The sequence below is a fragment of the Canis aureus genome, chromosome 16 (genome assembly GCF_053574225.1).
Source record: "Canis aureus isolate CA01 chromosome 16, VMU_Caureus_v.1.0, whole genome shotgun sequence".
Taxonomy (NCBI): domain Eukaryota; kingdom Metazoa; phylum Chordata; class Mammalia; order Carnivora; family Canidae; genus Canis; species Canis aureus.
The window spans coordinates 52339534-52361849 of NC_135626.1; the positions used below are offsets into that span (position 1 = coordinate 52339534).

Genomic DNA, 22316 nt, shown 5'->3' on the forward strand with positions numbered 1-22316 from the left:
AATATTTTTAAACCAGCTTAGATAGAACTTGTCATGGTATCATATAACTGCTATTGAACTGTTCTAAGCTTTGAATCAGCCATGTATCCTTTGTGCGAAAAAGAAAAACAATCTGTCATAAAAGTACATAAAAGTTGACAAGACTTTCTCTGATAGCTATATCCTAGAAATACATATTTATGAAGGTTTTTTCTTTAACACTAGCCTGGTAAACACATACCACAGACTCAAATTGTTTAAAATTGAACCACTGACCTTAGCAATCACTACAACTGACTTTGGAGATAAACCTGCAGTTTTCTGATCATCAAGAGGCCTGTAATGTTTTACATTAAAGAAAGAACCCATGTTTACATTTCTTTTCAGTATTTTAATTTACAATTAAGTGTAGACATCATTCAAAATAACTGTCTGAACTTGTCTTAATGTTTATATGATTTCCTTTCAGTGTTTTAATTTATGATTAGATACAGACATTAGTCAAAATAACTGTCTCAACTTGTCTTAATGTTTATAAAATTTTTCAAACTATATTAATTATTCTCTAATATCCTGTCATTTTATAATGAAATCAATGGGGTTTTTCTTTAAGGCAATAATGGAGCAAAAAAGTCAAGTAATGAGATCATTTTCCCTCTCGTCTAAAAATTATTTTTCTCTTTCAAATCTTACAATTAATCCATATAATTTTTTAAATGAAAATTTGTTCTGGTTTTAAAGACACTGAAGAGTTGAATGACAATACTGCCACAGAGTGACTTATGAATATTCTCAGGATGCATAAACATTTTTAAAGATATTTTATTTATTTATTTATTTACAAGAGACACAAAGAGGCAGAGACATAGGCAGAGGGAGAACCAGGCTCTGTGGGGAGCCTGACGTGGGACTCGATCCTAGGACCCCAAAATCATGACCTGAGCCAAAGGCAGATGCTCCACCACTGAGCCACCCAGGCATCCCAGGATTCATAAAATTTTAAATGAGACAAAATGATGATTCTATCTAGGTTTACAAAGGGCCCTAGAATAAATGGTACTCTTGCTTTTAATTTATGATAGAGTTTGTTTCAGCATTCCACTACAAGCACATACAGGCTTCTAGTAAAACCCCTCCACTATGTTTTACCCTTAGCAAGAGGCAATACAATTCCAAAAATGGTTTTCATTTCAATCATACATGTTGCCATTGCCCTTGTATTATTTCTTTGCATAGCATTCATAACTACATACCCCAGTATTCGTTCTTGGATCTCCAAGTAATATTAACTTCCCCCTATTTTAAAAAAGATTTTTATAAAAAAAATTATTTATTTATTTATTTATTTATTTATTTATTTATTTGAGTGTTTGATAAGACAGCAACGAAGACAGCATGAGTGGGGAGGAGAGGGAGAAGCAGGCTTTCAAGCAGGGAGCCCAATGCCAGGCTCAATCCCAGGACCCTGGGATCATGACCTGAGCCAAAGGCAGATGCTTAGCTGACTAAGCACCCAGGCACCCCTCTTATCTGCCTTTTATACAGGAGTCATCTGAGGCAAAATGAAACAAAGGTAAGTATCACCACATAAGATTCACTGTAATTCATGAGCTTCTAATTCCTGTACTTAAGACACCAAGATACTATTTCTTCCCTTCTCTGCTTGTGACATTTATCTCAAATGAGAGCTAAATACCAAGATTAGCTTTAAAATTAAGACCAGAGTCAAATGCACTAAAACATAAAGTCCTAGAAAAGAAACTACAGACTTTCGGAGCTGATGAAGATTTTAAAGATAATGTACCCATAATTTTAAAACAAAATGAAATCCAAGGATAAGAAAAGACCTTCCAAATCTTGCAAATCTTCAAGGGGGCATTAAGCTGATGTGGGAACACACAGAAAAGAAGTAAAGTACATTTGGTACATAAGAAAGGGAAAGAGAATAAACAAACTCTTGGCAACATAGGTAACAATATTCCCAAGGGGCCATATGGTTTGGGGAACTCTGCCCAGGAAATACCCTCTCACGTGGCTTTGGGCTGTGAAGCTCATCTGCTGAGGTTATCTGTGAAGCTAATCTTCACCACAAGCAAAAGCCAACAGGCTTTTTACCATCATTTTGTACCTACAGATCTCCTAAAAATACTCCATAAGCAGAACCTGCACTGGACAACTACAGTCCTAAATGTTTTTATTAACAGAAGATACCAGTCCTTAAGTAAATGCATGAAGAACATGTTTTAAATAATGGAGTATATTCTCTGGTATTTTTTCATGAGTCAGGAAGCAGACTGGAGAGGAAGGATGTGTCAGGAACAGCACAACCTATGACTAAGGATAAGAAGGGAAAACCTTCTTGCCCTCAAAGTGAAAATCCCCTCCTAGTTTAAGAAACACTTACTCTAATCTCTCAAATGAGTAATTAGGGTTAGATAATATTCTCTTGGGGCATCTACTTTCCAAAAAATAAGCTTTTAATGCAGCAGTAAGAAAGGAATAAGTATAATCTGACAACTAAGATGGAAAATCAACCATCTCCAAATGCCCAGTCTCTTCTGTTCTCATCAGTGTACAGAACCCGACCCACTATGGCAGGCAACAAAGATCTCAACTTTGTGGAGGTAAAAAGACTCAAACATGAGTTCTTTAGTCCCAGAACTTTATAGGCTGCTTTTCTGTACTATTGGCCTCACAAAGTTTCTATTTCATTTTAACACGTTTCTCAGGAGCAGAGAAGTGGACAATATGATGCCTTGAAAACTTTATCAGCTTCCAGGGTGAAATCATAACTGTGCACTTTAAGTCAGGCTGAGTAGAGAGATATATGAATAGCTGCTGTTTTATTGCTCACCCATTTAAAATGCAAATGATAATACCAAAATTACCAAAGTCTACACTCCAGATGTTCTTATTATTCACTACAGCTTTTTTTTTTTGGCTACACTTAGCCTCTCCTACATATCTCTGAATATATTCTATCACATAACCCTCCTTACAAAAACTCCTACTCATTTCTTAAATAATTTTGTTTTATATATTTAAAGAGTTGGAATCAAAAAATAAACTCTCATTTTCCCAAGTAATGAGAAAACAGATCTTCATTTCCATATCCCAAAAGTCAACTGTATAGAAACAAACTAACAATAACATAAAGTGGCAGACTACCTATTTATGAAGCTCCTTTGATGGCTCCGTGGAAACAAAAGTGACCTAGTTTCCTCCAGCGCAGGAGAGAAGAGGTCTATGGTAAGACCCTGGAGAGAGGGGCGCCTGGGTGGCCCCGTGGTTGAGCGTCTGCCTTTGGTCAGGGAGTGATCCCGCGCTCCTTTCAGGGAGTCTGCTTTTCCCCCTCTCTCTCTCCTTCCCTCCCTCTCTCTCTCTCTCTCTCTCTCTCTCTCTCTCTCTGTGTGTGTGTGTGTGTGTGTGTGTGTATCTCATGAATAAATTTTTTAAAAAGACCCTGAAGAGAGGAATGAAAGTTGCTTCACTGGTACCCAGTCCCCTTGTAACGAGATTGCTTAATTCAGTTGAACCTGGGGAAAATGCATGCGTGCAAGGGCATAGACACACACACACCCCTGCTCAAGAAAGCCCACTCTCATTCTGCATGAAGGAAAAGCTCTGTTGCAACCACAAATCATAGAATGTGATTCCAAGCAGAGCAGGAGAGAACAAGTCCCTTCTTTCCCCTCCAGCCTCATAGTCTCCCTCTGGTGCCCCTGACTGGCACCACCTGTGTACTCCTGAGTCAGCTATTTAATTTCCTTAATCCTCAATTTCCTTGTCAGCTAAGTGGAACTTCACATTAGTCCTACTTTATGGAGTTTTAGGGAGAAGTCAGTGAAATGATACGTGCAACATAGCAGAGGCGGTAAGCATTTCCCTAGTATTAAAATAAGGAACCTAGGAAAAGAGAGGGAAGTTGGAGTTCTTTATCTTACAGGGAGTTTTTGGTTTTGAATCCTTTTTTCTTTTGAAGGGACAGGATATCTTGCCCCTTGAGTTTGAGTGTCTCCCAGAACAGCTTTATTTAATGTAGAGAAAATTGGAGGTGTAAGTTTGGACTCAGCTGAGAGATCAGAGCTAAAGGAGCAATAGAAAGGTATAGTAAAGCCATTTAATTTGGTCAATATAAGTGTTCCCGGGGCAGCCCCAGTGGCGCAGCGGTTTAGCGCCGCCTGCAGCCCGGGGTGTGATCCTGGAGACCCGGGATCGAATCCCACATCAGGCTCCCTGCATAGTGCCTGCTTCTCCCTCTGCCTGTGTCTCTGCCTCTCTCTCTCTAGCTGTGTCTCTATGAATAAATAAATAAAATCTTTAAAAAAAAATAAGTGTTCCCAACAGCAGTGATGCAGGGCCATGAGCAAAGACAGGTGTACTCACATAGAAGCTTGTAAATGGACACTAAAGCTGTGGTTCTGAAATTCCAGACTTTACCAGAATCACCTGGAAGGCTTGTTCAAACACAGATTGCTGGGTCCCACCCCAGAACTTTGTTTCAGTAGGCTGGGATGATGGGGCTTGAGAATTTGCTTTTCTACCAAGCTCCCAAGTAATGCTGATGCTACTACTATTCAGTGACCCCACTTTGGGTACAGCTGGTCCAAGAAAGTAAGAACAGGGCTGCAATCACCAGTAAGCATCCATACTAGATTTTTAAAAGAAAAAAATGGTGGGTAGGAACTTAATTCTTGAGTACCTATCATGTGCCAGGAGTTTCACAGGCATAATTTAATTTCGTGGGTCTCAACTATCCTAAAAATAGATGTTATCATTCAATTTTTCAGGTAAGTAAATTGTAACTGAGAGAGATAAGGAGCTTGCCCAAGCAGCACTAGTATCCTGATCTAGATCTGTCCTACTCCAAAACCTATATATTTTTCCCAATGTGTCATGCTCTCAACTCTCACTGCAAGTCAGATCAGGCAGGTAATGGGAGGCTAAACATGAAGGACCTACAGTTCACAATGAGGTTCTAAGTATCATCTCAATGGTAAAAATTCCCGAGTTTATCTTTCTGTGCCAGACCTACCTCCTGAAACCCAGTACTCAGCTGCCTACCCAGCATCTCTAATTTCCTCCTCAGTTGTCCTGCATTGAACTGTTACTATCCCCACAAAACTGAAGGGGTTCAGTTTCCCCTTCCCAGCTGATGATAATTCTATCCTTGCAAAGGCTCAAGGCGAATACTTTCCTCTGTTCTTCTCACAAGCTCCCCCATCAGATCTGTCAGCAAGTACTCATGGCTTGGTCTTTAGAACAAACCCAGCCACTCTCAACACCTCTCCTGCCCCGACCATCATCCCTGGCATTGATTACATACTCAGTGCTCCACTCTTGCTCCTCTGAAGCTCATTTTCAACTCTGTAGCCAGAGTAATTGCTTTAAAATCAGTCAGATCATGTCCCTTTCTATTGAAACCCTCCAATAAGTCCTCATCTTATTCAGAGTAAAAGCCCAAGTCCCCCATGATACTGATCCCATTACCTTCCCCTTCCACTGCTCACCTTGCCTTACCTCCTACCACTGTCACTTCTTCTGTCTCCACCCTAGCAACAGAGACCTTGGCCATTCCATGAACACTGCCAGGCACACTGTTGCAGAGGGACTTGGTATGGGCTTTTCTCTTTCCTTGGAAGCTTCTCCCCCAAATCTAACAGCTAACTCCCTCCCTCCAGGTCTCTACTCACATTTTACCTTCTCAGTATGATCTATGGAATGCTGCAACCATTCTCACTCCCAGGAAACCTGAACCCCTTACTCTCTTTTTTTCTGCTTTTTCATCTTTTTTCCTCAGGACCCTTTTATGACTATATAATTTACCTGCTTGTAATATTTATTATTCATTGTCTACACACACATGCACACACTATAATATGCAAGCTCTGTGAGAATAGTTTTGTTCACTGATATATCTGAAATGCCCAAAACTGTGCTTATCATATAGTAGGTGCCAATAAATATTTGTGGAATAAATACAGAACTGAGTCCAATGCAAATAAGAAAGAGAGAGGAAAAAAAAAAGAGAGAGAGAGAAGGTAAAGTTAGAACAATGATGTCAGAACTATTTCTGAATTGGAGCTATTGGCATTGGTATGGGCCCTGTGGCAAGGCTGTCCCAGGCACCACATTGGGAGACTGGCAGGAGGGCTGTGGGAAAGAGGGATAGGAAGCAAGGACAAACAGAAAACTCAAGATTCAAAGTAGAAGAGCTTTTCTTATCACTGTCCTTAGAAAAAAAAAATAGAGGGGCCCCTGGGTGGCTCAGTGGTTGAACATCTGCCTTTGGTTCAAGTCATGATCCTGGGTCCTGGGATCAAGTCCCACATCAGGCACCCTGCAGGAAGCCTGCTTCTCCCTCTGCCTATGTCTCAGCCTCTCTCTCTCTCTCTCTGTCTCTCATGAATAAATAAATAAAATCTTTAAAAAGAAGAAGAAGAAAAAGAAGAAGAAGAAATGGAGGGTGAGGGAAAAGTGGAAAATTATTTTCTCTTTTGAAAGTATTCAAAATGTCATAGTAACCTTAAAAATACATATCATGTCTCAAGTCAATATTTCTTTACCTTACGTATCTACCTAAGAAAAAGAGTAAGTGGGATGAGCTTCTGTCCTAATAACTCCTGTCATTTTCCATAGTGTGAGCCTCTATCATGTTCCTGTGTGAACCAGAGGGCATATACAAGAAGTATCTCCTAGACAGCAGTAGGTAAGACTCCATCCACTCCTAGCAGAATTCCAGGGTCTTAGAATGTGAGAAATTTGGGGATAGACAATAACAGAAAATCCATTAAAACTGACTTAATTAAACAAAAGAAATTTATTGACTTTTGGAATATAACAAATCCAGGGTTAACTTGGTTACAGGTCTGGCTTGATCTAGGCATACATACAATGTTATCAGGAATCTGATTTTCTCCATCATTATGCTCTGCTTTCCTCTGACTTGGCATAATTTCCAGGTAGGCTTTTCCCAAACACAGCTTCCAGCATTTCTAGGCTTACATTTTCTCATAGCAACCTCTTTGGGGCACCTGGGTGGCTTAGTCGGTTAAGCATCCAACTCTTGATTTTGGCTCAGGTGATGAACTCAGGATTATGAGATCAAGCCCCATGTCAGGCTCCATGCTTAGTCCAAAATGCTTAAGATTTCCTCTCTCTAATGAAGAAAGAAAGGAAAAAAGAAAGAAAAGAAAGAAAGCCAGCTTTTTTTGACAATCATTCCAAGATAAGAGCCAAGCCTGTATCTTCAAGGCCTGACTTTTGTCCTCTCCCCTAGACACATCACTGTGGCCAGGAGTTGCTATCCTTTTATTGCCTAGTCTCGGGTCTTAGACATGTCCATTTCTGAAAACAAGAGGACAGATCTCACATGGATTAACTACAGAGAAGGATAATTCCCCAAAAGAAAAGGTGGGGCTCTTTTATCAGAAAAAGGGGAGATGGATACTGAGCAGGCTGCAAAAGCATATTGGTGTTTCTTCAGAGTTTTACAGGAAAGATCTTACTGCTTATATAACAATGATCTTAGGCATATGCAAGAACTGAAGGCCAAAACCATTTCTCTTAATTTAGAAAGTCCATACTTTTGCAAGACTAAGTTATTTTCAGTGGCTGCCATGGTTTAGGACAAGTTTATTTGTTTTTTTGAAATAATCCTAGACATTGCTAAGTCCTGTGTCACCTTCTCCCTTAGCAGATGTCTGCTATTTCCCAGATTCAGTGCTAGACACTAGGTAAATACAGACAGAGGCAAAATGTGCCATAGGGCCCACCATGTTCCTGCCTTTCTCTACCTCCCCAACCCTGCTATTTAGGAGCCTCATCAAATGGCAGCTTCTTGAATACTGTTTCTAGGTCTTCCAGCCATCCTGGTCCCAGATTCTCATGGCTGCCTATCATCCTGCCTATTCCTAGTCTACCTTCCCATTGGCAACTGCAGTCATGAAAAGTCTGAAAATGCTTTGTAAGAATTGGGACTATCAGACAACCTTGGAAACCTAGAAGCATTTCAGAAATACCTCTCTATGATTACTCACACCCACCACACGTCTGGAATCCAATGAGAAAACCCACAGGCACCAGTTCCATTGTTTGTTTTGTTTCCTAAAACCAGGCAAACTGTCACGATCCTCTTAGGCAAGAAATCTTTGTGCTACAAGTCAAAGGAATGACCATCTCTACTCTGGCCATGTATTTTCTTAAGTGGGAAAAAAAGACATGCAGACAGGTGGTGGGAGCACAGATGGCTTCCCCACTGCTGTTGAGAAAGCCCACTTGGTGGTGACTCAGAATTGCAGCAGAAACAATAAAGGGGAAAGAAGGAGTCAAATCATCTTTTCCAACCTCATCTCCTGCCCTCTGTTATCTTAAAGCCTTATTTTATTCTTCCATTTCTTCACTTATTCCTTCAGCAAATATTTTAGTGCCTATCATGTGCCAGCACAAGGAAAGTCAAATCAAAAAGACCCTGTTCTTCCTCCCAGATGCTCAGTCTAATGGACACATACATACTGGAACATACACTGTAAGTGCAGTAATAGAACCAACAGTGACAAAAAGAGCCTAAAGAGGGATGAGGAGGGGCTCCTAACCCAGCTCAGGGCCAATGGGAGTGTAGGTGGAGGTGAGGTCTCAGGGGAAGGCCCCTGGAGGAGACTAAAATGAGCTGAGTCTTAACCAATGAGTTAGCTGTGGGGAGGACAGCATGATGGCTAGAAAACATTTCCAATGGAAGGATAGTAAAAATCAAGGCAGCCAGGATGTACCTTGGCATGTGTTTATGGTGACCAGGAATCAGATCATGGAGAAGCTTTTAGGCCAAGTTAAACTTGGGACTGATCCTGTAGGCAATGCCCAAGGAGAAACATCAATGTTCATTATGCAGAATAGTGATGGGATTCAATTTTCATTTTTGATAATCATTCCAGCAGTTACATGGAGGGTAGGTTTCAAGAGGACAAGATAAGTTAGAAAGAAAAATAGATGAAAGATCGAACTCAAAAAATGGCAGTAAGAAAAGAGAGGGAAAAAATCCATTTGAGAAATATTTAAGAGGTAAAATCAGAATAACTTGGGGACTGATTGAATGAAGGCAAGGGTGAACATGAAGATTGGGATCTATTTACCAGCTAGTGACAACAGAGAGCAGGAGGGTAGGTAGAGCCTTCAGCCATCAAAGGCAAGAGGAGAGCAGACCTGAATGCTCTCTTTTGGGTGGCGAGAATGTAGGTGGTTCCCATGGGCACATAGATGCATGTCCAAACTGTCTTGATGGGGCCTGCCCAAGAAAACAACCCATGAGGACAAGGGTGAGGAGTTAGAGTCTGTAGGGTAGACTGCCGAAGGTAAGAGCTGAAGGGGCTGGACCCAGGAGTCGGTAGTAGAATGTATCACCCACATCACTTCCCACAGGAGGACATTCCAAACAACACACAAATGTCCCATGGAAGAGCCAGACAGTGTTAATCAAGATAGAACAATAGTGGCACCAGTGACAAAAGGCTCTTGCTTCTCTTCATCTACCTGAGAAAGGTTGAGACACCTCTGACACTGTAAGTCCCCTGGGTGTGAGAGTGCTGTTTCAGTGTTAGGCTGAGTTGAATCCTCTAACACCTGAAGATGGCTTATATTTACCTACATGAGGCTTTTTACATAGCTGCAAGTGACTAAAATAATATTAATCCAATAACTTGTTCAACAATGGGGTGGGGTGGGGGATATCATTGCTATGTTTTGAATGTGGCCACCTCAAAATTCATATGTTAAAATTTTAATATCCAATGTGAATTATTAGGAGGTGGGGTCTATGTGAGGTGATTAGATCACGAGGCTGGAGCTCTCATGAACGGAGTTAATGCTCTTATTAAAGAAACCGCAGAGAGCTCCCCTAGACCCTTTCACCTGATGGGAAGATGCCAGCTATGAACCAGGAAGAGGGCCCTTAGGAGCCAATGCAAACATGCAGGCACCATGATCTCAGATTTCCCAGCCTCCAGACTGTGAAAAAGAAATTTCTGGTTTTTTATAAGCCACTCATTATGGTATTTTGTTATAATAGCCTGAATGGACTAAGACAATCATGATTAAGAATGATGTTTAGAGAAAAATAAAGCCAACTCCTTATTGTCCTGTTCCTCCTTTGTTCTACCAAGTTCATCCTGTGCTTAAAAACACATACACTGAGGGATCCCTGGGTGGCGCAGCGGTTTGGCACCTGCCTTTGGCCCAGGGCGCGATCCTGGAGACCCGGGATCGAATCCCATATCAGGCTCCCGGTGCATGGAGCCTGCTTCTCCCTCTGCCTGTGTCTCTGCCTCTCTCTCTCTCTGTGACTATCATAAGTAAATAAATAAAAATTAAAAAAAAAAAACACATACACTGATATCTTAGTGCTCCATATTCACAAAAGGTAAGGACCATCATTATGAAAATCAATGTAGATCTACATCATAAAGTCATTGTGCTAACGACAATTTACTCTGGCTAACTTTGTCAGATCTAGTGGGACCAACATCATTTTTACCTCTTCAGTGACTGATGAGTCTATCTAGGAATAAAAGTGACACCAGCTCTGTTGCTTTCTTGTTGTTTGCTTATACTTACATTTAGTTTAGTCTTCAGTCTCTTTGTAGGAATCTGCTTAACCCTCTTGTTCATTTTGCAAGGGTTAGTTTGAGTAGATAGAAATATTTATAAACACAATTAATATGGCACAAGTAGCCCAGAACACATCAATCACAGCACTTAGTAACATTCAAGTAAGTGAAGATGCCAAGGTCAACCCCACCCACTGCACACCACACACCACACATAGTGGAGCGCCCATCTTTGCCTTAAGATGCCTCAAAGACCATAATATGCACCATCTCACAATCATAAAAGGTACCAATGTCCACATGCATATTCAATATTACTAAGGCTTAATGTTAGATAAGGGGAAAAAAACCCAGGAACTCTGACATTTTTTGCCCACCTCCCAGGGAATCATCTCTTACACTACCCTGGGAATGTACTCACACCTGGAAACCACTTTTGGGGTCCACTGTCTGCTGGGAAGACCCGCCCCTACATCAGTCGTGTTAGGGTCTGGAGGCCCACTGGTACTGAGACTGCCTTCTCTTCACTGTGCCCCTTCAAGGTCCTGCCACCAATCTTTAGGTCTTCAGAAACCCTTGGATGTCCTCAAGGAGGCAACATTGCATGACAGTGCCCTTTTTTTAGTCTCAGAACAAAAAATTCTGATGACTTTCCCAGGCAGTAGCAGTGAAGAGTAAGGGAGGGATACAAAGGATCTCTCGATGAAGTCAGGACCAGAGAGAAAGGCCAGCCCTGAGCGGGCCTATGTGACATGCAAAGGAAGCCTTCTGGAAGGACTGGTCTTAGTGAGGGCCCAGGGCACTAAACCGGGTCAAGACTCCAGTTCTGGGAAAGGATTGTTATTTATCATGCAAGCAACAAGGCAGCACATGGGTGGCTTAGTCGGTTAAGTATCTGACTCTTGATTTTGGCACAGGTCATGATCTCAGGGTTGTGAGATGAAACCCCATGCAGGACTCTGTGCTGAGTATGGAGCCTGCTAAAGATTCTCTCTCTCTCTCTCTCTCTCCCTCTCTCTCTCTCTGTCCCTCGGGGCACCTGGGTGGCTCAGTGGTTGAGCATCTGCTTAGACTTAGGTTGTGATCCAGGGTTCCTGGGATGGAGTCCCCCATCGGGGTCTGGGCGGGGAGCCTGCTCCTCCCTCTACCTATGTCTCTGCTTTTCTCTGTGTGTCTCTCACGAATAAATAAATAAAATCTTAAAAAAAAAAAAAAACAGCAACAAGGATTAAGGTTAGGTTGTAAATTATAGGATGTTGTGCAGTGGCAACAGGGGTTTATCCTGAACCTGGCTCAAACTCTGTCCCCTTCGAAGTTTCTGAACTCTTTCCTACCTGAGTCTCCTTCAGGCCCTAGGCTTCTAGCTTTCCTATTGACACTCCCTTTCGATTCTGGCACTTTGCTAATTCCCCAATGTTGTCTCACATCATTCTGATAACTCATAAAAAACCCCAACATCTTTCTGACCTTTACTAAATTACTTTTATGCTGGGACTTATACACATTTATACACATTTTATACACATTTTATACAGCCAACTGACCTTCAAAGTCTCCCAATTTCCTTCTTCCCCATCCTTGTGGTTGTTTTTGTAGTGCTCACAGGGAAAGTATCTGGGTCCAGATATAGGCCCATATGTCTTTTTCTATGAGTACACAGTATTTTAGATTATAGTACACATACTTCATGATCTTTTGTTTGCTTGTTTATTATAATTCTCTCATACCTTTTTGTGCACATGTATCAAAAAAGAATCATAGGGGGCACCTGACTGGCTCAGTTGGTAGAACATATGACTCTTGATCTCAGGTTGAGTTGGACCTCTACTTTGGGGGTACTTTACTTAAATAAATTTAATTATAAAAAGGAATTATAGAATAAAAATAATCAGTGAAAGAATGAGAAGTCTTTAAAAAGCAATAAATAACACCTTTAGAGACAGTATATTTTTTAAGGTTTTATTTATTTACTCATGAAAGACACACAGAGAGAGGCAGAGACATAGGCAAAGGGGAAGCCTGATGCGGAACTCGATCCCAGGACCCCGGAATCACAACGTGAGGCAAAAGCAGATGTTCAACCACTAAGCCACCCAGGTGCCCTGAGATAGTATAAATTATTGACCCATTTTTACAAAGTAGAAAGGAGTAAGAAGGGAAGAGACAATGAGTAATTTTGACAAATTTCATCACATTATCATATGCAAAATGTTGTATGAATTTTAATCTATTTCTCTCTTAACCCAATTTAGGTAGCAAATGCTATTTCCATTTTGGTGCTAACAGTGAAATGGATATGAAATGACATTCTATGGGGAAATATATATTCCCATAGAATATATATATTCTCTGTTTAGCTATACATTTACTATATATATGTAAAATATATATAGAGAGAATATATATAGAATATGTATATATACATACTCTGTATTTAGCTTTAGAAAAATCTACCAAATCTTCACCATCGTTCTTACAATCCTATCTCATTCTCGCTAACATCTCTCCTTCCACACACATACTGAAATAATCGTCACCAACTGTATTCAAGTAAGAAGTTTCATGTAACACTTAGTCTACTCAGGGTGGTAGAATTTCCTAATTAGACACTTAATACTATTTGTCTTACTGATGTTGGCAAAAATTTTCTCTATATGCATCTTGTGAGCTGCTACTTGTCGTCCTTTACATAACAATTAAACCAAGGATTATTTTTAAATTTGAAAGTCTTATTTTTTAAATATGAACTAAAAGATTGAATTAACAAATTCAAAATTGCCATATCTATCTATGTACACATCATAAGTGCTATTAATTTCTACAATTTCTTTCCAGAATAGTATTTCAAGCAATAATCTTTAGTCAATTCTTCCACATTCATCAATTTCTTTGTTAAAAAAAAAAAAAAGGTAAAGCATGAGAGGTTAAAAACATTATTTCTGGATTAATTTAACCAAAGAAAATGCATGAAGAACAGAAATTCTTTTAGGGACAGGAAATGCTGTTACCTGAGCTTCCAGGATCTTTTCTCCTTCATATGATTTTTCATTAGTCAAGTAAAATGACTACAAAATTCACTGAGCTTTCAAACTCCTTTTACCTTTGAAAAGGAGCCATGTAGTGATACTGTCAGCACCCCACGGGGTCAGGCTGAAGCCAGTCTCCAGCTGATACCACATCCGTGCTTAGCTCCCTTCCTTACTCTCTCCTGCTTCCGTGCTCCTGTTCTCCTGGGAACACTTCCCCAATAAATCATTCAAGCAAGAATCCCCATCCCAGGCTCTGATTCTAACCAAACTGACTTAAGGCAAGTCCTAAGCAATAAATTTCTCAAAAAGAGCCAGTACTGTCTGGGTCACCTGCATTAAACGTCAGAAACAAATGCTATCCCAAATGCTCAGTATTTTTTTTTGCATATTCATACTGTAATTCAATATGAATATTCAACCTTGTCAAATTATTTTCTTATTGAGGTATAACTGGCATATAACATTATAATAGTTTCAGGTATACAAATAATGATTCAATATTCATATTTATGGGAAATCATCACAATAAGTCTAGTTAACATCCATCACCATAGCTGTAAGATGTTACTTGCAATGAGAATTTTTATATCTACCCTCTTAGCAACTTTCAAATATGGAATACAGAATTATTAACTATAGTCACCATGTTGTACATTATATCCTCATGATCCAGTCAGTATTGTGTATAAAATATACACATTTATTTAATAGCTATATCATTTAATACCTATAATATTATTCAATATCTAAGATATCGAAGAATCTTAGTGCAATGATGACCTTCTCAAGAAACTCTTACTCTTTTTTTTTTAAGCAGCAAACATGTTTATTCATATATTTAGAAGTGGGCAAGGTAGAAAGGATGCACCAATTAAAAATATTCTGCTCTGAGTGGCAATTAGACTAAATACAAAAGCAAGAATTCAGTTGCTAACAGAGAATAAAAAATACATCTCTGCAAAATGTTTAGATAATAGTAGTTTCCAAGACTGTCAGTGGCTTCTAGCTGTATCCTAGCTGTACAGAACCTTTGAAAGTAGTTATGATATCTGGCCAAGCCAGAGAAAACAGGATGATAATTAACCACGTCAAACCTGAACTGAATTCTCAATGTTGTTTGAATGGCTCAGCCCTTCTCTAAGCTATCAAAGTCCTGTTACGAAAGGAAAGGAATATGTGTAGCCAACTCTCAATTTTCAGCCTTAACGGAAATATTCACTCCACAAATATTTACTGAGTTCTTGCTATGTGCATTACACTTTGTCAGATACTGTTTAGAACCAAAGGAAGTAAATAGGCTGGGAAGATGCCAGAGTTACACATAAAACCAGGAAACTGCATTTAGTTTTGGAATGTCATGCTATAGGTGACTGCAAACCATGTGTATCTGAAAGTACATCTACCATCTCTGTGTTCCTCACTCCTTCCTTCTCAGTTCTGTTTGCTTTTTTTTTTTTTTTTTTTTATTCATTCATGAGAGACAGAGAGAGAGAGAGGCAGAGACACAGGCAGAGGGAGAAGCAGGCTCCATGCAGGGAGCCCGATGTGGGACTCGATCCCAGGACTCCAGGATCACACTCTGAGCTCAAGGCAGACACTCAACCGCTTAGCCACCCAGGCATCCCCTCAGTTCTGTTTTCTTTTTTCTTTTTTTTTTCAGTTCTGTTTTCTATCACACATTACTTTGTATTCATTTTACCTTCTCTCTGCCAAATTATAGAGGGATACTGCTTCTAAAAGAAGTGTATGGCTGCCTCAACTCCTGCATCTCTTTTCATTCTATGCTTCTTCTCCATGACACATCCAGCTCCCTTCCTAGAGACAAGAGAATAAATGGAAAGTAAGCTATTTAGTCTAAAAAGACAGCATGCAACAGCTTAGATTCAGTGTAAATCACCCATCTGCCAGAAAGCCAAATGCTTCTTTTAACGTTCCTGAACTTGGCAACCACCAAAGATGGCTTTAGTTCATTGGCAAAATGAATGAGCCTAAGTAATGAGAACTTCTATTTACCTAGTGTTATAGAGTTTACAAAATTCTTTCAGATACATTACTCCATTTAATCTTCACAACAACCTTGTGAAGTTAGCCTGCTACATCAGAGGCAACTGCAATTCATAAAGGTTAAGGGGCTTTTTCTAAGTCACCTTGTCATAAGAAAAAAGCCAGGACTTGAACCAAGTCTTTCAGCTTCAAGCTTTTCTGCTACTCCAGCATTACTTCCTTTAGCCTTGTGAGAGCCCAAGTTTCCTTAGAGTTTTTCCCAACCATTCCTTTCCCACTTCTCAACTTTGACCACTACTAAATCAGCAATATATTAGTCCTTCAGAGAAGCTAGTATTGGAATATTATAATACTCCACCCTCTGCACCACCCAATTCTTTAGAAGATTAGACAGATAATATATGGGCCATCACTATAGGGGCAGGTATTACATAACTATCTTCCTTTCTCTCTCCACTTGGCAGGTAATGGTGCTACAGGACACAATATTTTACTGACCGATATGGTTTATAGGAACTACCAGAATTGAGATAGAGAAAACTGATACAAAGCATATCTTGCTAGGATTCATATACCATTTTGTTTTGTTTTAAACACTCTAGTACACCGTGAGAGGGCAGGAAGAACTCACATGATGAAACATGTCTGGGTCTCTGGGTGGGTACTCCCTTTTGGTATCTGTTCTGTGACTTAACTTTTCACATATGAATAATAAAGAGAAAGGAGGTTAATGTTCTCAACTTGGTACAGTCATTGGAATCACCTAGGCTTATATATATATTTTAGAACAATAGCTTAAACCATTCATCATTCATAGTATTGCACATTATTACATCAATATTATTATGTATTACTCTTTGATGACCAATGCCTAGACCTACTCCTATTGATAACCATTGCCTACAACTGGTGACTCATCAGGAGTTACAAAATGATGATATTTGAATTCTAATATTCCTTCTAACATTATTTAAAAAGCTGAAAAAAATTAGAAACATACACATGAGAAATGGTATGTATAACAATAACCAAACAAAAAATTAGTAGTTAATTCTTTTCTCAGTTTGTAACTTCTTCTAAGTTAGGAGTTGGCAAACATTTTCTGTAAAGGGCCAGATAGCAAATATTTTAGGCTTTATGGACCACATAGTCTCTGCAGCAACTGCTCAACTCTGTCATTGTAGACAACAGGCAGGCAAATAAATAGGTACAGTTTATTGTATTCTAATAAAATTGTATTAACAAAAACAGGCAGCAGACTGGATTCAGCCTGAGAGTTGTAGTTTTCTGTAAGCCACAGCCTTTGCATTTTGGGACACAGTTTTATTATCAACTTTTTCTGATTGGCAATTTCAATCATATACATAACTTGCAAAAATGGTATGATGACTGCTTACTGTCCATCACCTAGCTTCAACTGTTGTCAACTTAGGACTATTCTTGTTTCATATAATCCTTTACCTACCTCCCTTCTCTGACATAATTTAAAGTAAATCTTCTTATTTTATTCATAAATATTTATTTCATCCATAAACATTACAGTAACTCTAAAAGTACCTACAACGTAATTATCACACCTAACAAAATTAACAATATATAATTTTAAGTGTAGGATCAAGTCAAGAGCTTTATCAAGATCCGTTTTCCAGGGATTTCCCCCTCATCTTTTTCCCCCTTTCAATGTATTTGAGGATGAAACAGGATTATTTGACCTATAGATGTTGTCATAGTCTGGATTTTGATTACTGAATACTGGTAGGGTTGTTTAGCATGTTCCTCTGTCCTCTATATCTCTTATAAATTGAAAGTGAGATATAGAGACTTGATGAGATTCTATTTTAAGTTTTTGGTGAGAACACTTTATACGTGGTGTTGTGTACCTTCATCAGGATGACCATTTTGTGTTATTTACAGCTATTGATGATCATTGCCTTGATCCATTGATTCATTAGGATTTAAGAATGATGATATTTTACCTCTTTTTTTACATACTAGCTGCAATCTTCTGTAATGAGAAATTTTCCCTAAATAGCTATTCAAGTTTCCTGTTAGCATTGGTAAGTGAAAAGAAGGATGAGTGCATGCTTTCCCCTTAATTTGGCAGATTTTAAATTAATTAGTTATTTCTCTAACATCTTCCAAATGTGACCAATGAATTTCTGTTTAGTGGACATCTTCTTAAAGTACAGATGTCCAGATCCTACCCACAGATCTATGGAATCAGAGTCCCCAGGGGTAGGACCTGGCTTCCACATATTTAAAAGTCTTCCTTGTCTACAACCCAGCCATTGAAAACGTCTGGACCAGATGATACCTAAAGTCCATCCCATCACGACCATTCTACAGGAGTATAATATGCAATTAATTATAGATTGCTTATATCTCTACTGCTTGTTCTCCTGTAATATGGCTGGTGAAATTATGACAACTAGGTATTCAGTGAACATCCAGAAATTCTCAATAGCTTGGCAGCTAGTTCCTTCAGAGAGCTGCACAGTTGGGCAGGGAAACTTTTATTTTCCACCCAAAGGGTAGAGGTTGGCTCCTTCACAATTACAAAGTGTTCAGGGTGTCCCTGATGTTCTTCAGTGTTTCAATTCCATACTCCCAGAAATGATGGGCATGTGAATTAATGTATTCAATTCACTTGCAGAGCTGACTCTTCTTGCAGCGAGGTATCCATGAAGGCAACACACAAGGGCAAGATTCAGGAGCCAGGCCAACAAACCATAAGACACTGGTTACCTGCCTATTGAAACCCAAGAAAGACATTGTGTTGGCCTCTGAGGAAAAATTCATTCAAATCCTGCCTCTCTCACTATGGGACTCATGACAAGTTACCTAGTCTCTTGTGCCTTGGATTCATTGCCTTTAAAATGAGGAGAACACTATTTCCTTGAGTTACTCTGAGGAACAAATGAGTTTAATATGTATAAAATGCTTAAAACAGTGTTTTGTACTTAGATTGCTAACCATTATTATTAATTAGAGCCAGGAATGTCTCCTGTGTGGTGACTTAAAATCAGTAGCAGGATGGATAAATACAAACTTACTACAAATTGCAGCTTTCAAGAAAACTTGACAAATGTTTTAAAGATTATGAGATCAAGAATAAGAGTAGAACATAATTCCCTCTTTCACATTATAAGAATGGTCATATGAATACTGCCAGCTGGAGGAGAGAGGGTCACAGTATCCACAAATCTTAGTGAAAATTAGTTTGAACCACCATCACTCCCCTAATTCCACAGTTTATGGGAGTTTAAGCTCCAATCCTACCCTAAGAACACCTTTTACAACTTATGTGACCACCTGAGACTTCAGCCTCTTGCTTTTGAAGCTCATCCCATATACCATGTCATATTGACCTAGGCAAGAAATATAACCCTTTCTTCAATTTATATTTACTCCTATAGGCCATTCATGAAATTAATGGGCTTTGCTGGTAATTTGGGGGGAAGATGAAAGAGAGATTTACTTTACATCAGTGAAAACCACCTCCCTGGTCAATAGATACAGTCATCCTGAACTGTCCTATGACTCAGTCCTGTCCAATAGAACTTTCTATGATAATGGAAATGCCCTACTTCTGCACCATATCTACAGTCATTATTAGGCACATGTGGCTTTTGAACTCTTGAAATGTGGCCAGTATAACTGAGAAATTGAATTTTAGACTTATTTAATTTTAATGTCTTTAAATTTAAATAAGCATATGTGGCTAGTGGTTACCATGTTTATAACATAACCCAAGTCCCCTCCCCACAGCCTCATGAGCTTTTCACCCCATAGAGTCTCAGTCTCAGACTCTCTCCATTTTTCTCACTCATCTCATCATCCCTTAATTCATGCCAAGCAATTCGTCCTTCTGCCATGATGCTGCAGCATCTGCTGTATCCACTGACAGACACATCTTTGGATCTATACTTATTATGTGACTCTTGGCAAGTAACTTAATCTCTTTTAACCTCAGATTCATTGCCTCTAAAATGGGAATAATAATAATTACTATCTCATTGAGTTAAACTGGGAATTAAATAAGCTAATACATATAAAGTGGAATATATATCCCAAATGGGCTTAGCACCAGTCATCCTAAGGAAAGTCATTTTTATACCTAAAAGGAATCCTAATGATAAATGTTAAGAACTAAAATTTTCACCTTATTACATAATTGTAGGTTGCACCATCCAATGCACTAGCCACTGGCCACATACAGCGATTTAAATTTAACTTTTAATTAAAGAAAATTACCATTCAGCTCTGCAGTTGCACTTACATTTCAAGTATTAGATAACCCCACATGGCTACTGACTATCATATTGGGCATGGAAGATGTAGGAAAATTCTACTGGACAGCAGCAGCAGAACATCATGATTATCTCCTTGTTCATAAACTCAAGAGAGAAATATCCATGACAGGTCAGAAAAAAACAGTGAAATTGAGGATACCAATCAACCGCAGACATATCCTGTTTATCAGGCTCACTCTGTCATTCTTACCAGCCAACCTGTATTCCCACATTTCATTTTTCCCTTTTACTCCTTGCTTTCCCATCTCAACAGTGCTAATGAAATGTATTTAATAAATATCAATAAACTATTATAGACTTAATTTCCAATGTTATCAAGAATATTTTCTTCAGAATTTATTTTTCTTCTAAAGCTTCACAGCAGATGAGATTATGTCTCTCTTTTTATTAATACTAGGCCATATCTGGCAAAACACCAGGCATAATCCTATTCATTTTCTGCAGCCATAGCCCAGCTAGGCACAATAAATAATTTAATGAACACTTTTTATAGTCCTATTTGCTCACAGGTTGACAGACCCCAACATAAGATGGTGAAGGAAAGGGAGGATCCAGTATGTGTGAGTGTGTACATATGTGTGTGTGCGCACAGTGTTCAGATCCATATATATCTTTTGTTATTAATAGTAGTTGACAGAAACTTGTCTGGGCAGTTAATCAAAGTTCTCCCATTAAGCTGCTATTCTTTTGGGCATATGCTCCAAAAGGAAATGTTATCATTAGCACATGATGGAAACTTCCTTCCAACATATAGAAATATCCTTAGAGCACACAGTATTGCCCTGGATGTTTTTCTGAGTACTGAGTGCCAGAAAACTCCCTTTTTAATCTTAGAGTACAAATAAGTGTACTTGGTAGAGAGAAGTTTAACATGGCCCATCATCCTGAAGCATATGTAGTTAGTAGTTATTCTCATTAGAAGAAAACAAAAACTAGTAAATAAAATATTTTAATATACTATTAAAATAAGTAATGAAAATAAAAACCTCCAAAAAGAAAATTTAGCCACACATTTTAGATGTTTTATGTGCAAATAGAAAGGTATCCAGATTCAAACCCAGGTGGTTTGAGTCAGATTCTGTTAATCCTTACAAACTATGCAGCCTCCAGCAAACTACTTCTCTAAGCCTTTGTTTTCAGACCTCTCAACTGTCAGTTTGGTCACCCACCCCTCTCTCTCAAGGTTGAAGAATATAGCTTGGGTCAGTTTCCTCAGGAGACAAACTCTGAGAGAGAGATTTATTGGCAAGAGTTTTATGGAAGAATGTCCTTCAGAATACCTTGGGGAATAAAAAAGCAGGGCTGGGCAGAAGGAATTGGGTTACAAGGAATAACAACAGTTTTCAGTTGATGCCATGGAAGTTCTAGAGTTGGGATAGCACTTTAAAGTTGTCCCAAATGGAGACAAGCAGACCTGGCCTTGAACTCCACATTGAACAGCCATGCCATGGGGGCTGCCCTTTGGCTAATGACAATTCACAGAGAAGAATGTGAGCTGCCAATGTTCCCAGAAGCTGGGGAAATGAATGCCTAGGTCCCGAAGGAGAGATCTGGCCAGAATCAACTATAAAGAAGGAAGCCCATCTCATTTCCTGCTGCAGGGGTAGTATCCATTTCATTCAGGTGTGTGGGCCGACCTCTGTGACCCCGGCAAGGCACTTGCAAGCATCCACAATGAACCACCTCTCTTAGGAAGAGTTCCCTAGAAACAGACCTTGAGATTAGGATTCATGTTAAAGTGATTGATTAGGAAACATTCCCAGAACAAATCAATGGTGAAAACTAGGGAAGAAAGGAGGCCAGTAAGGTTATCAAGCAAAATCCTACAGCTGGTCACTGGATTGATGCTACAGGGAAGCTCTGGCAACAGTATAGGTACTTCCTCAGTTATTCCCATTAGGCGGCCAGGGAGGAGTATATTATACCCCTGCATCTATTAACCATTGGCTAAGGACTGTATTTGGGAGAACTTAAATTCCTAGGTACTGCCAACCCTCCATGTGTAGGGAAATTAGAATCTAGACACTTGGGGCAACCCTTCAACAAAGACACAGAAGCTGGGAATGAAAGCATGCAGGTAACCTTGTGTACATGAACATGGCAAAGGGATTGGAGAGGCTATGGATGGAAAAGTCTCAGCCCAAAACCTGGGCTCATCAGTCTTTCTTAACTCCGCGTGTGGTATTACATGGGCAGCAGCTAAGCCCAATTGTTCCACTTTGCTCCAAAGTAGAAGAGAAGATGATCAAATTTGTTAATCACTCCTTTTTTTTTAGCATAACACATTCTCTTATAAGCAAATGCTTACAAAGGAACACATACACTTATATTTCACCCAGGGACAAGCAATAATTGTTAGAGCAGGGCAATCCTAATGGAAATTAACAAAATAC

The 22316-nt window shown here is 39.3% G+C and overlaps 2 long non-coding RNA genes across 2 annotated transcripts in view; one reads left to right on the top strand and one right to left on the bottom strand.

Moving 5' to 3' along the window:
• The window catches only part of LOC144286920 (uncharacterized), an 81366-nt gene extending 61151 nt beyond the window's left edge, over window positions 1-20215 (top strand). The window contains exons 2-3 of the long non-coding RNA XR_013354867.1: window positions 6619-6688; window positions 18264-20215. This is a non-coding gene — a long non-coding RNA (uncharacterized LOC144286920). The remainder of the gene's footprint in view (window positions 1-6618; window positions 6689-18263) is intronic.
• LOC144286924 (uncharacterized) overlaps window positions 1-22316 on the bottom strand; it is a 1061786-nt gene that overhangs the window by 117596 nt on the left and 921874 nt on the right. The gene's annotated exons all lie outside the window — the stretch shown is intronic.